General features: G+C 41.9%; 1 protein-coding gene across 1 annotated transcript in view; it reads left to right on the top strand.

Annotated features, from left to right (window-relative positions):
- The first annotated feature begins 9,496 nt into the window (after positions 1 to 9,496).
- The window catches only part of FHIP1A (FHF complex subunit HOOK interacting protein 1A), a 270,219-nt gene continuing 259,317 nt past the window's right edge, over positions 9,497 to 20,398 (top strand). Inside the window, exon 1 of the mRNA XM_082838676.1 lies at positions 9,497 to 9,792. The gene's annotated coding sequence lies outside the window, so the exon portion shown is untranslated. The remainder of the gene's footprint in view (positions 9,793 to 20,398) is intronic.

Here is a 20,398-nt window from a genome sequence, read left to right as displayed (position 1 = left end):
ATTTGGTGGGTTCTTGAAATGTGTGTAAAATACTGAAAGGAAGGAAAAAAATAAATGTATCTGTACACACACACATATGGTATCTTCCTTATCCCTAAGGTATGTATTTATACTTAGTGAAATATATTTGCATCAATGTTTGATGCATTAAACCGGGGACTTCTGGTGCTAGATAAGATGGTGAGCTAAGAATGGCTGCTGGATCTTTCTCATGCACACCAATTCTGGAGATGCCAGAAGGGAGATCTCCACCTCTGGAATAGAAGGGAAAAATTTCAACCTAATGAAGGACATCAACCAAAAATCTACAGCAAATATCACATTTAACAGGAACTTTAGATGCGATATTATCTAGGCATGTGTTGGCTGTATGTAAATGAAACCTAAACAACAGTGGTATAAACATACAGGGATTGGCTTTTCCTTATAACAGACAGGAAGTCCAGAGGTGGGCAGTACAGCCTTGTACACGGCTTCACCAAGCTTCAGTATCCTAGGCCCCTTCTAGCTCTCTGTTCCTTCATCCCGCACATTCAGCTTTTGTTCTCATCTTCTCAAGGTTGTTTCTGCCTCTCCAGGTGATCATGATCCAGGCAGGAAGAAGAGGATGGAGAGAAGGGTAAAGAGATGTGGACCAAGCCAGCTGGGGTTTCTGAAAGCTCATGCAGGCACGTCCTTCTAACATACCATGGGCTTGGACTGTGTTACACAACCACCTTCAGTTGCAAAGGCAGCTGCATTTTGCTTTGTGTATACAAAATTGGTTCCTGGTAGAAAGGAAAAAATAGAGACTTGAAATTGGTTTGACAACTGGTAGTGTCTGCTTTGTATTCACTTTAACTTGAGAAAAGCACAGTGATCCCCACCATGACCACTACCTTTCAAATTAGTACTTGATGTCTTGGCCATTGCAAAAGGACAAACATAAATGTGACATATAACTCTGTCAGAGTTCTGCCACAAACTTCAGCGACTCTATCTAGTTGGTTTAAAAGAAAATAACTTATTAAGCAATGCTAGGTAGCTTACTGAGTTTATAAAGTTGACCACAGATACAAATTTGGAGCCTATGTAACTAGAAACTATACCCAAATCATACTGCAGGTCTGTTCCACTAGACATACCACTGTTACCATTATTTGGCAAAGACACTGCAGTGGATACCGACAATTCCACCAATCTGGGCACGGGGTATTACTGCAAGAATCTCTGCCACAACCCAATTGCTCTCTCAGAATGACTCCTCATAGTGCTTTATTCTTTCCTTCATCAATTTCTCTTTCAAAATCAGTGTTCTAGCTGTACAGGAGTCTGAAAAAAGCAAGTTTCTGTCTTTCATCATAGGAGCTGGGGACTTACAAGTAGAGAAACCTCTTTGAATATCTAGGAAGGATATTCAAACATGCTAGGTGGCTGGAAAGAGTGATAAGCATCTGTTATTACACAGAAGGATGGGAAAGAAAGGGGTAAAATTCTCATTTTCAGATGTTGATCATTTATATAAATACGTCTTCAAATTCAACCTATCTTTAGAACTAAAAAGAGAGTTCAATAAGACAGCCAGACATGTGATCAATATATAAAAATTAACTCCTCCTTACCAATAATAACCAGTTAGAAATTTTAATAGAAAATATTTTAATAGCAACAAAACCATATAATATACAGAAATTAAACTAAAAAAGAATATAAAAATAATTATGGAAAAATTGTATGACTCTATTAAAGGATATTAAAAACACCTGAATAAATGAAGCAAAATACCATGCTAAAAGGTGAGATGATTTAACATTTTAAAGATTTAATTCCTGCAAAATTAATCTACAAATGCAGTGTAATTCGAAAAACAATTCCAGAAGGATTTTTGGAGGTAAATCAATAAAATGATTCTCAAGTGTATTTGGTGAATATTTAAAGGCAATTTTGAAAAATAAGCCAAAGCAATTGAAACAGTATCACAGGATCAAATCTTTAAGCCAAGAGGGCAGGGTAGAAAGTCAAGAAACAGACCTGTGTATATATGAGAATTTGTTATATGATAGAGAAATAAAATCAGAGAAGAAACGATGGAGTATTTAGTAAATGGTGCCGAGGAAATTTTCTCACTGCAAGGAGAAAAATACATTCAGATCCCTATATTATGTAAAAGTAAACTCCAAATGTATTTTTAAAAGTCTAGAGATCAAATATAAAATGAAAGAAGAAAATATAAGAGAGTATCAGGAAAGGAAAGGATTTCTTTAATAAGAGTTGCAGGTTGGTTCCTCTGGGAAACAGACTCTAAGATAGAGATTTGGGTACTTCCCTGGCAGTCCAGTGGTTAGGACTCCTGCTTGCCAAGGGGTGCGTTCAAAAAAAAAAAAAAGATTTGCATGCAGGAAGTTTATTGGGGTGTGCTCTCAGGCTCAATACAAGATGGAGGAGTGAAGGAAGCAGAATCCCATTGATGGAGAAGTTGAACAGGGGCAGTCTCAGCCTGATTGCATGAGGAACTCTGGAGCTGGGGGAGCCCTTCTGATTTGGACTGAGTAGCCCCAACCTTTACTCTTTGCATAGGCCAGCTGTTGGATGCAGGCTGTCCGCAAGAAGCGGGCATGGCCCTGGGGGAGGCAGCTAGTCAAGGGCAATGCCCAAGTTTCCCACCTCCTCCTCTTGGCTTTTGGATATAATGTTGCTAAGAACATGGGTGTGCAAATATCTCTTCCAGATCCTGCTTTCAATTCTTTTAGATATACACTCAGAAGTGGAATTGCTGAATCGTATGGTCATTCTATTTTTAATATTTTGAGGAACTGCCTTACTATTTTCCATGGTGGCTACACCATTTTATATCCCTTTATAGCACAAAGGTTCTAATTTCTCCACATCCTCTCCAACACTTGTTATATTCTATTTTTTTTACTAGTAGTGTCCTAATGGATATGAGGTGGTATCTTAGTTTTGATTTGCCTTTTAAAATCCAACTTGTTTTTTAAAAGAAAAATTTTTGTCTTATAAAAGCAATGCATATTCATTATAGAAAATTTGGAAGGGACTTCCCTGGTGGCGCAGTGGTTAAGAATCCACTTGCCAATGCAGGGGACACGGGTTTGAGCCCTGGTCTGGGAAGATCCCACATGCCACCGAGCAGCTAAGCCCATGGGCCACAACTACCAAGCCTGCACTCTAGAGCTTGCGAGCCACAACTACTGAACCCGCATGCCACAGCTACTGAAGCCCACGCACCTAGAGCCTGTGCTCCACAGCAAGAGAAGTCACCGCAATGAGAAGCCCATGTACCGCAATGAAGAGTAACCCCTGCTCGCTGCAACTAGAGAAAGCCCGCACGCAGCAACAAAGACCCAATGCAGCCAAAAATAAATAAACTTATTTATTTATTTATTGAAAAAAAAAGAAAAATTGGAAAACATAGAAAATCATAGTGAAAAAAAAAATCTCAGAATCCTATTACTTTAAAATAATCAGTGTTAATACCTTGGTTTGTGTCTTTCCAGTCTTTTTTCTGTCCATATTTCCAGATGGCTGGTGCTAATCCATAATGCCCCTTTGAGCAATTCAAAAAAAGGCATCCTGTTCTCTAGGTAAATGCAACCCTAGAGATGGTTGCATGGTTTTTGACAAGCAGAGCACAGCTAGATTTCAGATCTCACTTGCCCCTAGGGCAGGTACCTTGTGCAGTGAAGAACTTCTACAACTATATGTTGTAGTTCTGAATGTACCAAGGGATTTATTTTATAGTTTTATATACAGTTTTATTTATTTTATTTATTTAGTTTTGGCTGCTTTGGTTCTTCATTGCTGTGTGCGGCTTTCTCTAGTAGTGCAGGGGCTACTCTTTGGTGTGGTGTGTGGGCTTCTCATTGCGGTGGCTTCTCTTGTTGCAGAGCATGGGCTCTAGGCACGTGGGCTTCAGTAGTTGTGACACGCGGGCTAGTAGTTGTGGCTCACCGGCTCTAGAGCGCAGGCTCAGTAGTTGTGGTGCATGGGCTTAGTTGCTTCACGGCATGTGGGATCTTGGGATCTTCCTGGGTCAGGGCTCAAACCTGTGTCGCCTGCATTGAGAGGCGGATTCTTAACCACTGCGCCACCAGGGAAGCCCTATTTTATAGTATTTATAAAACTGAGATCATACTATTTGGTAAACTATGTTTGGATAGAATATAATTTATTTTAGTTCATCCCTATTTGTCAGTTAAATTGTTTCCAAAGTTTTGATATTATAACATCTTGCTGGTATGACAATACTTGTACATAAATCTTCATGTTTAGAATTATTTCTTTATGATAAAGTTCCTAGAAATTGCCTTGAAAACTAAATTAATGAGTGTTTATTATGTGCCGTAGACTGTGCTTAGAAAAATATAAAGAGATAGAGATATACAATCCTCATTACAAACGAATGATGTAGGTACCATGATGGTTATTTTTAGAGAGAAAGCTGAGGCACAACAAGAAATGAGTAAGAATACTTAGTTATTTGATCCAGGTCACATAGCTGGAAAGCAGTAGAGCTGGATTTTGAACACGTCTGTCAGGTGCATCTGCTCCAGAGCCTGGGCCCTTAACATGCTATGGTGATTCACTTTAAAAGAGAAGACAGATGGATTTGAGAAGAGTTTTAATAATAAATAAGCCTCACATCATCAGTGCAGTAGACCCTGACCACTTGACAATTTCTATAGGAGACAAGACCATTCAAAAGCAACGGGTTTTTGTTAAGGTATTTGCTAGAAAAAAGAATTTGATGGGATAATTAATATTCTAATAGGATATACATTGTTCATTTCTGAGCTCTTTCTAAGAAAAGAAACTTTAGAAGCTAATTTAAATTTAATTTGATTACAAATGATAATGTCTTCATGCTATTTTTAGTTTAGATTCCAAGGTATCTGGGTCAATGAAGGGATCGTTTTGATGTCCTCATCTCAGACTGCTCTCTTCCCTATGCTACACCTTAACTTCTGTTTTTTGTTAAACAGAGGGTGATACCCTTTGTCCGTTTCCTCAAAGAGATATGGACTATGGTCTTATGAGCTCTGTGAAAGAAGAAGTGTGTGTAAGTATGCGTGTGTTAGTAAGATATTGCTCTCCTTTTTCATATAAGCATGGATTTTTGGTATCTTAAATATTTAATAGTTTGAGAAATGTATAGTACAATTTAAGACATAATTACATTTTTAAGTGGGACTAAAGGAGGTAAGAAAAAGAAGGAAATCTTGTCTGGCTTCTGCACTAAAGAAATCTAATTTTAGTTCTTTAACGTAGGGTATATAACACACTTAAAGAGGGTAAAAATAAAATGAGATAAATTAATGAAAAGTACAAGTTAGAAATGGTTGATATTGTTACTAACATAGGCATTCACAACTGATGTGCTTGTTTCTAACTTCTTAATTAATTATTGTAACTTCTAAAGCAGTAGGGTTCAAATCAATGGCTGTTTACTGGACGCATGCTGTTAAAAATGCATCTTCAAAAAAAAAATGCATCTTCAAACCAGAACTCATACATTGCCAGTGGGAGTGTAAATTGGTATAACTAGTTTGGAAAACTGTTTGACAGTATTAACTAAATCTGACTGATATATACAGCCTGTCATCCAGCAATTCCACTCCTAAGAGAACAGGATACCTGCTTATGCCAGAACACTTAGAAATAGAGAAAAGCACAAAGAGAATAAAAATAAACTGTCATCCTAGTATGGAGATAACAGTTATTAACATTTTAAAGGAGAACCATATTTTACATACTGTTTTGTGGCAAGCTTATTTTATACATTAATGTATTGTGAACATATTCCATTTAATAGGTATTCAACAATGTTTTAAAAAATCTGCCTATAATATTCTAACATGGCTAAACCATAACATATTGTGCTTACGCTTACCACAATTTTGTCTTGTTAGATACTTGGGATATTTCTAATTTTTTCACTACATTTAAATAACATTGTAATGGACATTCTTACATGTAAATTTTTAGCAAATATTTGAATATTAGCATAAATTCTTAGAAGTTAAATTTCTGGTTCAAAAAGTATATACATTTTAATGATTTAGACATCAATTGCTAAAAATTATTGTAATTTATACTCCATTCAGCATGGTATGATATTGTCCAATATTCACAATAGGCATAATTATTTTTTCTAATCTTTGTCAAATTTATAAATAAAAAAGAATTGCCTCTCATTCTAGCTTTACTTAATATGGTTGGACTTTTTATAGAATATTGGCTTTTTTTTAGAATTCTCTGTTCATCTCCCTTGACTATTTTTCTGTTCTTCTGTCTTTCTTATTTGTTTGTAAGAATGCTTTATAAGGAGTAGCAACTGAAATTCTTTGTTTATGTTGTGGGCATTTTTTTCTGCTTTATTACCAACTTTTCATATTTCAAACTCCTTTCCCAAACTAGCAAACTCTAATACTTTAGTGCGTCCCCTTGAGGAAGCAGAATTTAGGAGAAACTATCATGAGACAATTTGCATTAGGCACCTTTGTTGGACTTTATTTCTTCTGCTTTCATTTCCTGTCCTTTCTCTCCTGTTTTCTTTCCCTTTCCTTTACTTCTGGGGCATAATGGATGTATATGAATTCATATTTGCAGAGAGGGAACATTCTTAAGTGGCTGCCAGGTGTCAGGTACTGTGCTGGGCGCTTCACTACATTAATTCATGTCATCCTTAAAACAATCCTAAGAAAGTAGGTATTCTTTCATTCATTTTATAAGCTGAGGAAATCGAAGGTCATTCAAATCACGTGGGCTTTCTTTCTGGTCTTCCCTTTGGCCTTCTTGATTGTACCCCCAACCTTCTCCTATTGAAGCCTTCTCCATCTTTGTTATGGCAGGTCCAACCTTCCAAGCTGCTCAGGCCAAAACCCTCAGAGTCCTCCTTGCTTTCTTTCCTTCACATCCAGTCTGTGAGGAATCCCTGACAGCTCATCACCGCTACCCCTATCTCCCTGGTCTCCCTGGTCCAATCACTCTCCTCTTGCTCCTGGATTATTTCTTTTTTATTTTTTATAAATTTATTTATTTTTGGGTGTGTTGGGTCTTCGTTTCTGTGCCAGGGCTTTCTCTAGTTGTGGCAAGCGGGGGCCACTGTTCATTGCGGTGCGCAGGCCTCTCACTGTCGCGGCCTCTCTTGTTGCGGAGCACAGGCTCTAGACGTGCAGGCTCAGTAGTTGTGGCCCACGGGGCTAGTTGCTCCGCGGCATGTGGGATCCTCCCAGACCAGGCCTCAAACCCGTGTCCCCTGCATTGGCAGGCAGACTCTCAACCACTGCGCCACCAGGGAAGCCCGCTCCTGGATTATTTCAATAGCCTTCTCATTGGTCTCTGCTTCAGCCCTTACCCCTTATTGTCTATTGTCAACCCAGCAGTCAAAGTGGTCCTATCACAGTGTGTCAGAAGATGACACTTTTCTACACAAAACCCTCCAGTGGCTTCCAACTCACGCAGAGTAAGGGCCTCATTTGGCCTGTCACCCCTACTTCTTCTCTGACTTCCCCATTCTGCCACTCTGGCTTCTTGGTTGCTCCCAGAGCACTCAGGCATATTCCTGCCTCAGGGCTTTTGTACTTGCTGTGCGTTCTGCTTCAAAAGTTGTCTGCCCAGATATCTTGTTTCCCAACTTCCTTCAGACCTTTGCTTAAATACCTCCAGAGGTTTTCTTTGATCACCTACTTAAAAGAACACCCCTCAAACTCCTTATGTCCCACCCCTGCCTAATATTTCTCCATAGCATTACTTTTTTTTTTTTAACATTTTTACTGGAGTATAAGTGCTTTACAACGTTGTTTTAGTTTCTGCTGTATAACAAAGTGAGTCAGCTGTACGAATACATATATCCCCACATCCCCTCCCTCTTGCGTCTCCCTCCCACCCTCCCATCCCACCCCTCTAGATGGTCACAAAGCATGGAGCTGATCTCCCTGTGCTACTCCATAGCATTTCTAATCATATTGCAGGCACATATTTTCTTTATCATCTGTCTCTCCCACCTGGAAGGTAAGGTCCATGATGGCTAGGATTTTTATGTTTTTGTTCTCTGCTGTGTCCCCAACCCCTAGAAGAATGTCTAGCATGCAAAAAGCACTCAATCGATATTGGTTGAATAAATGATTGCCCCACATCCCAGTTGTTAGAACAGGCCCAGGTGACCTGCTGGGCAGAACTTCCCCGCTCCTTCTCATCTATCTCCCTGTCCTTCCCCAGTTTTTACTTAGGAGCCACCTGTCTTGCATTTGTTATAGGTGGAAGGCTGGTGAATGCTGAGAGTTATTCGCAGCAGGTGCATTCCTGCTGCCGTCATCAAGTATAGCAGTGGTGGTAGAGCAGGAAGTGTGAAGTTTGCATCCTCTGATTGCCATGGTTGCAAAAGAGAACCTGAAACTAGGTAAATTTGATTTCGGTTGTTTTCGGATGCCATTCATCGAGAATGGAGGGAGGAAGATACTTCCTCCAAAGGAGAATTTGGTGAGGCCCCAGAAGGAGGCTGCTGCGGTAGGAAAAGCTCCACACCCGCCACACCCGCTCAGACTGCGGCTCACCTCAAGTTTCAGCCACACCAACCACAGGGCTCTGAAACTGCCAAGAGAGCCTCTAACCAAGAATTTGATTCCCCCTCCTGGATTTAAAGTTCAGAAAGCAGATCCTTGACTTTACCACCCAAGCACGCAAGAGGTGTGGAAGGCGGAGAAATGCGGACATTGAGATGGTAATACCAGCTTGGCAATGTGCGAGGTCTCTGATGGAGGGCAGCCGGCAAACGCGGGGCCGGACCGGCCGGGGTCCGAGGTCTGGGCTCTGGGAAGGACGGCGAAACACGAGGCAGAGCCAAGGGCCACCGCCATACTCGGGGTGGTAGGGAAACGGATTCCCAACCTGCTCTCCCATTTCCCGGGGAGAGTTGGGGAAATTTCTTTTGGCTGTATAACTGTCCAATTAAAGAGTCCTCATTTTCAGGGGGAAAGTTACCAGTGAATTGTGACATGTACACCTATTCTCGCAAGGTGCGTGCCGCGTGGAGATGTCTGACTTTCTCCACTCAGCAGAACTCAAGAAATGAGCCTTTTGGCAGGACCAACGTGGGGTGTGTGTGTGTGTGTGTGTGTGTGTGTGTGTGTGTGTGTGTGTGTGTGTGTGTGTGTGTGTGTGTGTGTTCGTGAAGGGGTGTAGTTCCAGCGACAGGCGAGTCCCCAGGGGCGAGGTGTCCTCCATTCCGCGGGGTTTAAGTTTCGGTGGAAAATTTTCCTCAGAGGCCCCGCCTCCTTCACCTTGGCAACGGGCGCCGGGGCGGCCTCGCAGCTGAGCCCGACCCCCGCGCACCTGACGGCCGCCCCTCCGGGGGAGGGGCGAGGCTAGCGGCGAGGGCAGGGGCGGGGCCGGACGCGAGCTCCCCTGGGCCGGCCAGGCAGGTCGGGCCCCGCCTCGGGCCCCGCCCGCGCTCCCCCGAGGGCGCGGGTTGGGGGGCGGGGGAGCCCAGGAGCGGCGCGGCTCCGCCACCGGCTGACGCACCGTCGGAAAGTTGCGCTCCGACCTTCTGCCACCTCGTACTTTCTTCCCGGGGCGCCGCTGTAGACTTGGAGCTGGGTGGGGAGGACCCGGGCCGAGGCGTGAGAGCGGCCGCCGGCCGGGGCGCAGAGCGGACTGTCCCGGTCCCGGCGAGGAGCCCGCTCCCCCTTCCTCGCGGTGCCCACCGCGGTGGTGGCACAAACTTTCTGGACTGTCCTCGGACAGTCGTGGCGAGTCCCGCACCGGGCCGGGAGGAGGAGCCGCGGCCGCTGACAGGTACGTGGCGTGCGGATCTGAGATTTGCGCTTGAGGGATTATTTTATTTTAGGGGTTATGGGAAGGCGGAAAGCAGAAGTATCCCTTGCCTGCGTTCTCCGACTTGGCGGGAGGAGCAGGAATTGTGAGGGGGGGCCCCCGCTGGGACTATCCCAAACAAGATTGCTGTGTCGGGCCGAGGCACGGCGGGGAGGAGGGGGCTCCCAGAGGTGCTGGACCGGGCGTGACTCGGTGACTGATCCCGGGGGAGAAGGAGCCAGCTTGTTTTGACGGAGGAGGATGGCACCTGGGCTCTCCACCCTTTTTTTGGTTCTTGGGGCCGGAGAGCCGGATCCTACCGGAGGAACAGGCGAAGGCGAAGAGATCTGGGGCTCAGTTTTCCTCTCCCGACCTCCTCGCTTTCACAGAAGAGGCAGAGGCGGTGCCACTCTGAGGATTGCAGCGCTTTCCTGGTGTTAGGACTCACTTGTTGGGTGGCTCTTGCTCGGTTTCGTCAAATTCTCTAATGAAACTGCGTTCAAGTCGTGGTTGTTATTGATGATGATGATGGTATGTGTGTGCGTGCGTGCGTGTGTGTGTGTGTGTGTGTCCTACTCCGACCTTAACAAAGGTCCCTTGTTAATTCCACTTCTGGTAGGGAGTGGAACTAACTGCTGTCCTATCTCAAGTCCAGCCAGAGAGAGGTGTTGGTGGCAGCGGTAGCCTTGTTTGCTTGGGACTTTGGGAATCACGTGGGCAGTTCTGATGAATTAACCCAGGTCTGTCCCACCCACTTGGATCCATCCATTCTTAATAGACCCGGTTTATGTTAATCCCAGACTCCTAATTTATTCGGGTTTATTAAGAATGGGTGGATCCAAGTGGGTGGGACAGAGCTGGACTAATACACACTGCTATCTGTAAAATAGATATTCAACAAGGACTGTATAGCACAGGGAACTCGACTCAATATTCTGTAATAACCGAAATGGGAAAAGAATCTGAAAAAGAATGGATGTATGTATTTGTATAACTGAATCACACTGCTGCACACCTGAAACTAACATTGTAAATCAACTATACTCCAATATAAAATAAAAATTAAAAAAAAAAAATAGACCCGGCTTCCACCATTCAGCAGGTGCTGCAGCCTTAGGCATCCCAGGGTGGGGAGTATTCCCCGTGGAAGGAAGGAGCCCAAAACAGAGGAGAGACAGCCCTGGGGAGGAGTAGTAAACAGTGCGCACCATTTGTTGCTTCCCTGTGGATTGGGCCCACTCCCTGCCTTCTCTGGCAGGGCCCTGCTATCAAATTCATCTCATTAGAAAGTCAGCTGCTCTCTGCTAATAGCCACAGCAGCCCTGATGAAATTATGTAGGTCATTGAAAAAATAATTCCTGCTTAATCACCTTTATCCTGTTGATTAGCGAGAGAAAAGATTTCCTCTCCTTAATGTACCATGCCTGGTCAGCAGGGTCACCTGCCTGACCTCAAGTTCACTTGCACACCTGGCACTAGACAGGATGTTTTCCCTGAAACTGCCCAAATGTAGCGTGCCACAGCCCAAGACCACATCTGGAGAAGTTTAGTGGTCTTCTCTGGGCAGAAATGGAGCAGGAGATTCAGTCCATAAATTTACTTTTTAGTGCAGCATATTTGTTGGCTTTAGATAACTTTTCAGATAATTAAAGGCTGGTTTCTTTTAGTTCCAGTTAACCCCTTTCCGCACAGCTCATAGAATTGTTTCCATGCTTGTCTTGAAATAAGTTAAGTTTGGGGTCCCATTTGTCATTTGACCTGTAGCTTTAGGAACAGGATTAAACTATGTGGGGCATGTGGAAAAGACAAGAGAAACTGAGTATCACTGAACTAGATTCAGAGAGAGATTTAGAGTGGTCTCATAATCTAGATCTATCTGCCCAGCTAGCTTCCTACTTGCCTCTAAATAGAGACACTATGGTTGTATCACTTTCAATGTAGGCCTCTGAAGACCAGAAATGAGAGGACTGTTTTACTGTAGTGTCGGTAATGCATTGCTGGACAGTTCTTCATGATAACTTCCCAAATTTGGTCCAAAACACTTTCTCTGCAAAGTTCTTTCTGTTGTAATAGGAAGCCAATAGATTATGTCTGCAAATCAAAAAGCAGATGTACAAATTATTTTGAAATATAGAGGTACATACTAGAAGAAGCCTGAGGAGTGACTTTTGAAATTATGTTCTTGTATTTTATTTTTATTTATTTAAAAAAATATTTACTTATTTGGCGGCATCAGGTCTTGGTTGCAGCATGTGAGATTTTTCATTGCGGCATGCGGGCTTCTCTCTAGTTGTGGTGCATGGGCTCTAGAGCGCGTGGGCTCAGTAGTTGTGGTGCATGGGCTTAGTTGCTCCGCAGCATGTGGGATCTCAAACTCCGGTCCCCTGCGTTGGAAGGTGGATTCTAAACTACTGGACCACCAGGGAAGTCCCCTTGTATTACTTTTATAAAGAAAATTTGGTAAGGAAGCTCTCTCTCTCTGCAAATATAAAACAATTGCTTTCTCTGATCCCTGCTGAGATGCTCAATCTTTGTTCTGTGTGCATTTGTCTCATAGGGCAATACATAGACCCTTTGAAGAGCTGGACCCTCAGATTCTGGCCTTGGAACATGATTTACATCTATTTCACTCTTATTCTCAGTGACTTCTGACTCTTAGTTTTTAGCCTACATAGGAGAACAGTGACCAGTAACTTCAGGTACTTCGTTTATAGGGATCTCTTAGTGAAGACAGTAACGGAAAGTAACATTTTTATAGTGCTTTATGAGTAACAAAGTGCTTTCACAGGTATACCGTATTTGTGCTTCGTGATTTAACCATTTTGTAGTTGGTGTATTATATTCAGCTTACACAGGAGGAAAATAGATGAGATTCAGAGAAAATAAGGAATTTTCAGGTGCATACTTTGTTCCTGTATGTGGTGGACTCAGGCCCGAATGCAGGGCTTTTCTGATTTAGAGGCCAGGCTTTTAATTTTTTCTCTGCTACATTTTGTGCAGTGTTTAGATGTGCAGTGTTTAGAATGGGACCTTATTTCTCATTGATCAAAATGAGTGCTCACTGGGGACAGGACTATATAGAAACACGTTCTTATACATGTGTGTACATGCGTATAATCTTTATATCCTTTGCATCTCAACAGTGTAGCTGCACCCCAGGAGGTGGGACAGGTGATAAATGCCCCAATAGTTGCCATAAGGAACTTTTGGTAGGGTCTAAAGTTGAGAAAAATCAGAAAATAGTCATCTAAATGTGTGATTTACAAATATGGAAGTAATTACTAGAAGAAACATCTAAAAGAATTGAAGGGGCTTCTTTTGGAGAGTGGAACTCAAGGTTGGGGAGGAGCCAGGCAGGCATCTGCTGTTTTTGGCCGTGTACCTTATAACCTTATACCTTACATTTTATGCTATGTACATGTGTGTGTGTATATATATATGTATATGTATATATATATATATATTTAAGATATCCTTTGGCAAGGAAAGAGTAAAGCTTTGTTTTCAGAATTTTAGAGCCGAAAGGGACCACAGAGATTGTTTATTCTCCGTCCTTTGATTTTGCAGGTGAGGAAATTGTGGTAGAGGAGTTTAATTGTTTTGCCAAGGTCACATGAGTGTGGAGACACCCCTCTCCAAGCACAGGTTCACACCCTTCCCCAGGCAGGTGGAAATTTCCCCCATGCTTGTGATTCCTCAGTTACCTTTCCAGGCACTGTTCTCTTGTCCTTTCCATCTAGTTTTTACAATGTTTGAATAGGTTACAGGGCTGTGGATTCAAAAGTAGGTAGCTATCTCTAATTCCTCGTATTTCCATCATGAAAATGCTTCAAATAGTTTCAGAGTCTGCAGAATCCTTTTTTTTCTTCTTTTTTTTTTGGTTAATTCTGAAATAACTTAGAGACACCTTTGCAGTTTGTTTGCAACTGTTCAGGAACTGACAGTGTTGAATTTGATAAATACTGGAGTTTGGCCTAAACTTTTATCCCTATAAGCTATTACTAACGGGAGATGGTAAGGGGCCCTTCCAATGTCTATGTATGTTGTTCAGTTTTGAAATTCTGAGAATAAGGAAACAGCTGTCTTCCAAAAGAGAGGTAGAGGCAGATAATATTGTAGAGAATATTGTAGAGCTAAAATAGAAAAGTTTTTAACACCCTAAGATTTCCCTTTTCTTTTTTTTTTTTTGCGGTATGCAGGCCTCTCACTGTTGTGGCCTCTCCCGTTGCGGAGCACAGGCTCCGGACGCGCGGGCTCAGCGGCCATGGCTCACGGGCCCAGCCGCTCCGCGGCACGTGGGATCTTCCCGGACCGGGGCACGAACCCGTGTCCCCTGCATCGGCAGGCGGACTCTCAACCACTGTGCCACCAGGGAAGCCCCTTCCCTTTTCTTTATACATAAAATTTTTTCCTACTTCCCCTCCAATTATATCACTAACTTAAAATAAAACTTTATTTTTTCTGATTATACACACAATGCATATTATTCAACATTCAAACATCACAGAAATATGTAATGTTGAAAGATAAAGTGCACTGTGATCTTGTATTCTAGAGAAACTTCCCCAAAATTTCCCTGTATTAAAATATATTTATTATTGTGATTGTTAATAACAAGCGGGGTAATATAAAACAACTTTCAACTTCGTTTTTATTTTTAACTTAATTGGTGTTGAAAATGTTCCCATGAACATACATACAGATCATACTGTATAGTATTGCATGACAGGTTATTTTAACAGTTTCCTGTTGTTGGAAATTTGGGTTGTTTCCCGTTTTTCTATAGTAAGACTAGTGCTTTAGAGAACATCCTTTAAAGTCTATCTTTGTACACTTGTGTAGGAAAGGTTTGTGAAAGAGTCAGAGGTATGAAAATGCTAAATTCCTCTAATTTACACTTCCTCTAATAGTGTCCCTACATTTTAAATTATATTAATAGCTTTCTTTTTTGAATGTATTGGACTGAAGATAGAAATTATTATTACATGACCCGACTGTGAAACAAAAGGTCGTAGTAGCAGAAGGCGCTGAGCTTTTAGGTAAGGCTTACCTCATTTCTTCACATGTCAGGTTCTTTTTGGTTTTAATGTTTTCCCCAAGAGAACATAGTAATCGATAACAGCTATAAAAATACTCTGCAGTTGTCGGATGAGCTGCTAATTATTTTTTATGGAGCATAGTTAAAAAAAAATTTTTTTTAAGAACATTATTCTAGGACATGCTACTAAGGAGTTCAGAGAATCCACCAGGTTTTGCAGAATGCAGAGTGAGTGTATTTTAGCTCCTCTTCTTGTATGAAAATTTACCTCTGTTGAAATATTGGTCATGGGTCAATTTTAAGATCTTTAGGCCTATAGAAAGTCCCAGGAACTGATTTCACTCGTCTGTGTGTGGCAAATGTGAAATATGATACTTTGGCTAAATTTCATGACCCAGGCTCATTGAAGGAGGAACATTTCAGAAATTCCTGTGGCGAAGTTTTTATTGACCATCTTAGAGAGTCGATTAATATTTTCATCGAGTCCAAGCTTTGTTCATAAGCATTCAATTAGATTATGTTGCATTCCTCAAGATGAGTATCTTCTGCTTTGTGTGTGTTCATGGGACTTGTACTTGGAGTTCATTCATGATTTTCTTTGTAATGTATCAGAATGAGTATAAAAGTTATCTTAACAAATATAAGTATCTGTACAATATAAACATATACACACCTTATGTGTATATATATATGACATATATATACATGTGTGTATTTATGCATAAGTGATATAAGCTATACTGTAAAAATATGATCATCAGGACTTCCCTGGTGGTTGAGTGGTTAGGACTCTGCACTTCCACTGCAGGGGGCACGGGTTCAGTCCCTGGTCGGGGAACTAAGATCCTGCATGCAGCATGGCGCAGCCAAAAAAAAGATCGTCAGTAGGTCATTTAGCATGAAACTTTGTGCATCCTCAAAATGAAGATGCTGCTGCCCATATTTATTGTATTAGGAAAAATGTTTCTTGATATTTTTTTTTCTTGATATTTTTTGTATGAAAAATTCATAAAAAAAGAATTTCTTAGAATACAAGAGAAACTTCATCGTTTGTATATAGTTCTTTTGATTTTTTTTTCGTGGGAAGATGCAACATACCTTATGTATTAGTCTTGGTTACTGCCTGTTCTCTAACATTTTTTGGTAAGTTGAATATTTAAAATCTCTCCTGTTTGTGTATATTGCAGACTGTTTACACTTTGGCTTATTTTTATTTATTTATTTATTTTTCACTTTGGCTTATTTTAAGCAAGATGCAGTAATTTAAATGCTTATGAAAAATGTGACAGTAGGACTTCCATTGACCTTGATTTGCTTCAGGAAATACCAGATAGCCTGCAATTTACCTGAGTTGTGTTAGAAACTTAATGGTTAATGCTAATCTCTTATCAGCTTGATGAAGTTTGACCTTCTCTCAATTTCCTCCTTGTTCTTCTCCACTGGGTTCCTGTTGAAGACTTTGTGTGTCTGATTTGGAAAGTGGACCCTGCAGTTGCTCTTGATGAATCAGCTTGTAAGTTGTGTTTAGGTGTTGCAGTCTGGTTGTGTTGCCTCCTGCCTTTTTTTCCTCTAAAGTAATCCCACCTCTTGATCATGTTTTAGGATTAGTTTGCCACCTAGGAGTGGTCATTCCTCCCCAGTGAATCACAAAAACGAGTTGGTCTGATGAGGCTTCCTGACTCAAGACTGACTGATTCAACCTGCTGTCCTGCGGGCTTCTGTCAGGATGGGCACGCCAGAAGCAAACTGTCAATTCGGCTCCCTTCCCTATATGGGTAATCCCTAAATCCGCATCCTCATTGCTGACCTTTGGAATCCTAGGCTTGCTTCTCCAGTCCTGCTGCATAGGTCTCCATTTCGATCCTGACATCAAATTAAACTGTAGGGTGACACGAGTAGCTCATCTTAATCACCTAGCAGAGTACCTCATCTTGAATAGAATCCTGTACGTGTTTGTCGTTGATGGTCTGCCTCTTATTATCACATGGGCAATTATAATATTTTTTTATCTTGTTTTTGCTTCCAGTTTTTCTTTCTGTAATCCATTTTCATGCCACAGTCAGTTTGATTTTATAAAGTATAGCTTTGCTCATGTCTCTGATCACGGTCCTTGTTGCCTACTGGATAATGACTCAGTTCAAGCTGTGATGGTTAAATTTAGGTACCAACGTGACTGGGCTACAGGGTGCCCAGAGATTTGGTTAAACATTATTGTGGGTGTGTCTGTGAGGGTGTTTCTGGATGATATTAACACTGGAATTGGTAGACTGAGTAAAGCAGATGGCCTTTCCATTGTCGGTGGGCGTCATTCAATCCATTGAAGACCTGAATTGAACAGAAAGGCTGAGTAAGGGAGAATTTGCTCACTCTGCCTGTTTTTGAGCTAGGGCATCCATCTTCTGTGCCTTTGGCCTCAAACTTGGACTTGAACTATATTATCAGCTGTCCTACTTCTCTGGCTTGCCGAGTGCAGACCTTGGGACTTCTCAGCCTTCATAATTGCATGAGCCAATTCCTTATAATAAACCTTTCTATCTGTCTCTATATATACACACACACATCTCCTTTATATATACGTCTCCTGTTGGTTCTCTTGTCTCTGGAGATCCCTGACTAATACTCAAGGCATCTATGATCTGGTGCCCTGTTTAGATCCTCTGCTCTGGCTGCCGTGCTGATCTGTTCCTCATTCCTGAGCACACCTGCCTATTCCTTACTTGCCATCTTGCTGGGACCAGTCCTTCCTCTTTCCAGTTATTTCAGTGATGTGAATTCTTCAAAGCCCAGTTCAGAGCCTGTGTCCTCCTTTAAGCCTTTCTTGGCTATCTTTTCCTGTAGCAATTTCCTGGCATCTGAATCTCTGTACTGAAATTTTAGGAATTTAGTCATTTGATGCTTTCTAGTGTTATCTTTTGTGTAATTATTCTTCTTCCAAATTATATTATAAACTCCATTAGGACTTGGATCAAGCTCTACACTCCAAATCCTCCACTGTTCTTGGTTTTGCTTCACATTGTACGTGGCCAGTGAGTGTTTACTGCTTTTTTTTTTAAAAAGCGCTAAGCTCTACCAAGGAAGGAAAGGCAAGTGTAGGGCATGTGTGCGCAGTCCCCCATCCTGAGCTCTTGGAAGAAATGTTCATTGCCCACAGGACCCAGAACTCTTTATCAATGCAGGGATCCAGAAGGACTTTGCCAGCTGTTTGGGGTTGTTACTAGAAATGAAACTTATATATCATCCTTGACCTAGAGCCAACTATTCCTAAGAAAAAATTGTCATATTTAAAGTCCTGTTGAATTAGCCCTTTCCTGAGGTACTGCTTTGCACCTGTTTTTGCTCTCATCTGCTTTGCCCTTGTCTCTTTTAATTCCCTTTGCTCTGCCTCTGGCTAAGTTGTTTCATATCTTCCTCTGTAAATATGTTATGTAGCCTGTTGGTGTCAATAATTTTGAACAAGGGTGAAGAAGATGAAATATGGAAAATGAGCTGTATGTTCCTAGGCAATTTGGATTTGTCAACTTTTATGCACGTTTCATTCAAGCTCTGTTTGATTTTCCTCATTTCTCCTGCAATTGAATGTAGTTTTTTAAAAAAAGTTATTTATTTATCTTTGGTTGCGTTGGGTCTTCATTGCTGCGTGTGGGCTTTCTCTAGTTGCGGTGAGCGGGGGCCACTGTTCGTTGTGGTGTGCGGGCTTCTCAGTGTGGTGGCTTCTCTTGTTGCGGAGCATGGGCTCTAGGCGCACAGGTTTCAGTAGTTGTGGCTTGAGGGCTCAGTTGTTGTGGCTTGCGGGCTCCAAAGCACAGGCTCAGTAGTTGTGGTGCCTGGGCTTAGTTGCTCCATGGCATGTGGGATCTTCCTGGACCGGGGATCAAACCCATGTCCCCTGGATTGGCAGGCAGATTCTTAACCACTGCGTCACCAGGGAAGTCCCTTGAATGTAGTTTTTGAGGAACATCATTGGAAATCTGACTCATTATGCTCTTTGGCATGCCTTTTAATCTGAGAGTATTGCAAACCCTCTGCACTTTCCATCCCCCTTCCCCTGCTCTCCTGCACTTATCTTCTAACATACTACAATTTACTTATTTATTATGTGTATTGTTTATCAGCTGTCTCCCCGAATAAGAACATAAAGCGCCACGAAGGGCAGGGATCTTGGCTGAATTAGTTTTGACTGTCTTTGGCTCTGTGTCCCAAGACGTAGACCAGTGCCTGCCATCCAGTAAGTGTTTGTTGAACTGAGTGGGCGTTTGCTAACTTGAAACTTTCCACCACCACATCCCCTTTGTTGTCTAGGCTTTCTGTTGAATCCTCTGGGCTCTTTCTTTTTTCCTCCTTCTATTCGGACCTAGTTAGTTCTTTCAAACCATACGCCTACCTATTCCCCAGGTCTTTGCCTTTGTAACAGCCACATCACTAGCAGGGGTAATTTAGAGTCACAAAGCACTATCATACATACGATCTCATCTGAAGTATTTTTGAGTCTGTGATGGCAATGAATTCTTTAGGGCCTGTCTTTGACCAGAGTATGCAAGTTAGCAAAGTCTCGTCCCATCAGGGGATGCAGCCATTCTTCAGTGAGTGCTAGGCATACCCTCCCCTTGGCTGTGCTGTTGCCAAATTATAAATAAGGAGCATGCCTCTTTGATAGCAGCTTCTGGCCTTCTAGGAACAATCATTATATTTCCCAGAAGAGTGTGTATATGGTATAAGGCCCTCAAGTAAAGTGGTAAAAATGAGAAAGGAAAAAAGAGAAACAGATAACCACCAACAAGTTTATGGGACACTTTTCAATGGAAAGTACTTGGCTAGATGCTGAAAAACTATTATTGCCCCAAAGTTAATTTGATAGCGGGAGTTCCATGTTGATGTGTCAGCAGGAATTGGAGACACAAGCATGGAATTGAAAACGTTGGCCTGAAGGATGCAGCTCATGTAGAGATGAGAGCCGGTGGCTTTTAGGTTCTCTACCAGTAAATTGCTGTTCCTGTCCTCCTGGCCCCTGTCATTGCTGAGCTAAGAAGACGGAGCCATGTTCTTCCTGAAGGGCTTCTGTTCTTGCCTCCGAGCCATGGGAGTGCTCAATAACATTAGTGTCTAATGATGACATAGGAATATTCCTGTGAGCAGTTGCAGAGCTGAAGGCATGTTACACATTGACAGGTGCTCACAAATCTCCTTTTGCTGTTTTGAAATATCACTGCCAGGGGAGTTGTATACATCTTGTTCTGGCAGAGTGGTCTTAAATAAATATTCATTCCTTTTGCCTGTTACTCTAAGAGAAATGCTGGGATTTCATCATCAGGCTGCCAGAAGCAATTTTGGAGAAATTGTATTATAACTTTTTCAAGATACTTATTTTCATATAGCGTATTTATTTATACATTCATATATTAATGTTATTCTTAATGATGAAGGGACCTGCACTTTGAGGTTAGTGGAAAATCAGGGGTTAAATGGAGGTCTTTGATCAATTACCGTCTCTGGTAAATTAATTAGCAAGTTTCTATCATTGTTGGAGGCAACATGGGTGAGGTGGGAAGAGGA

This window comes from Leucopleurus acutus (assembly GCF_964270905.1).
Source record: "Leucopleurus acutus genome assembly, chromosome: 4".
In the NCBI taxonomy this organism is placed as follows: Eukaryota; Metazoa; Chordata; class Mammalia; order Artiodactyla; family Delphinidae; genus Leucopleurus; species Leucopleurus acutus.
The sequence above is the reverse complement of the archived record's forward strand: the minus strand, read 5'-3'. Positions and strand labels throughout refer to the sequence as shown.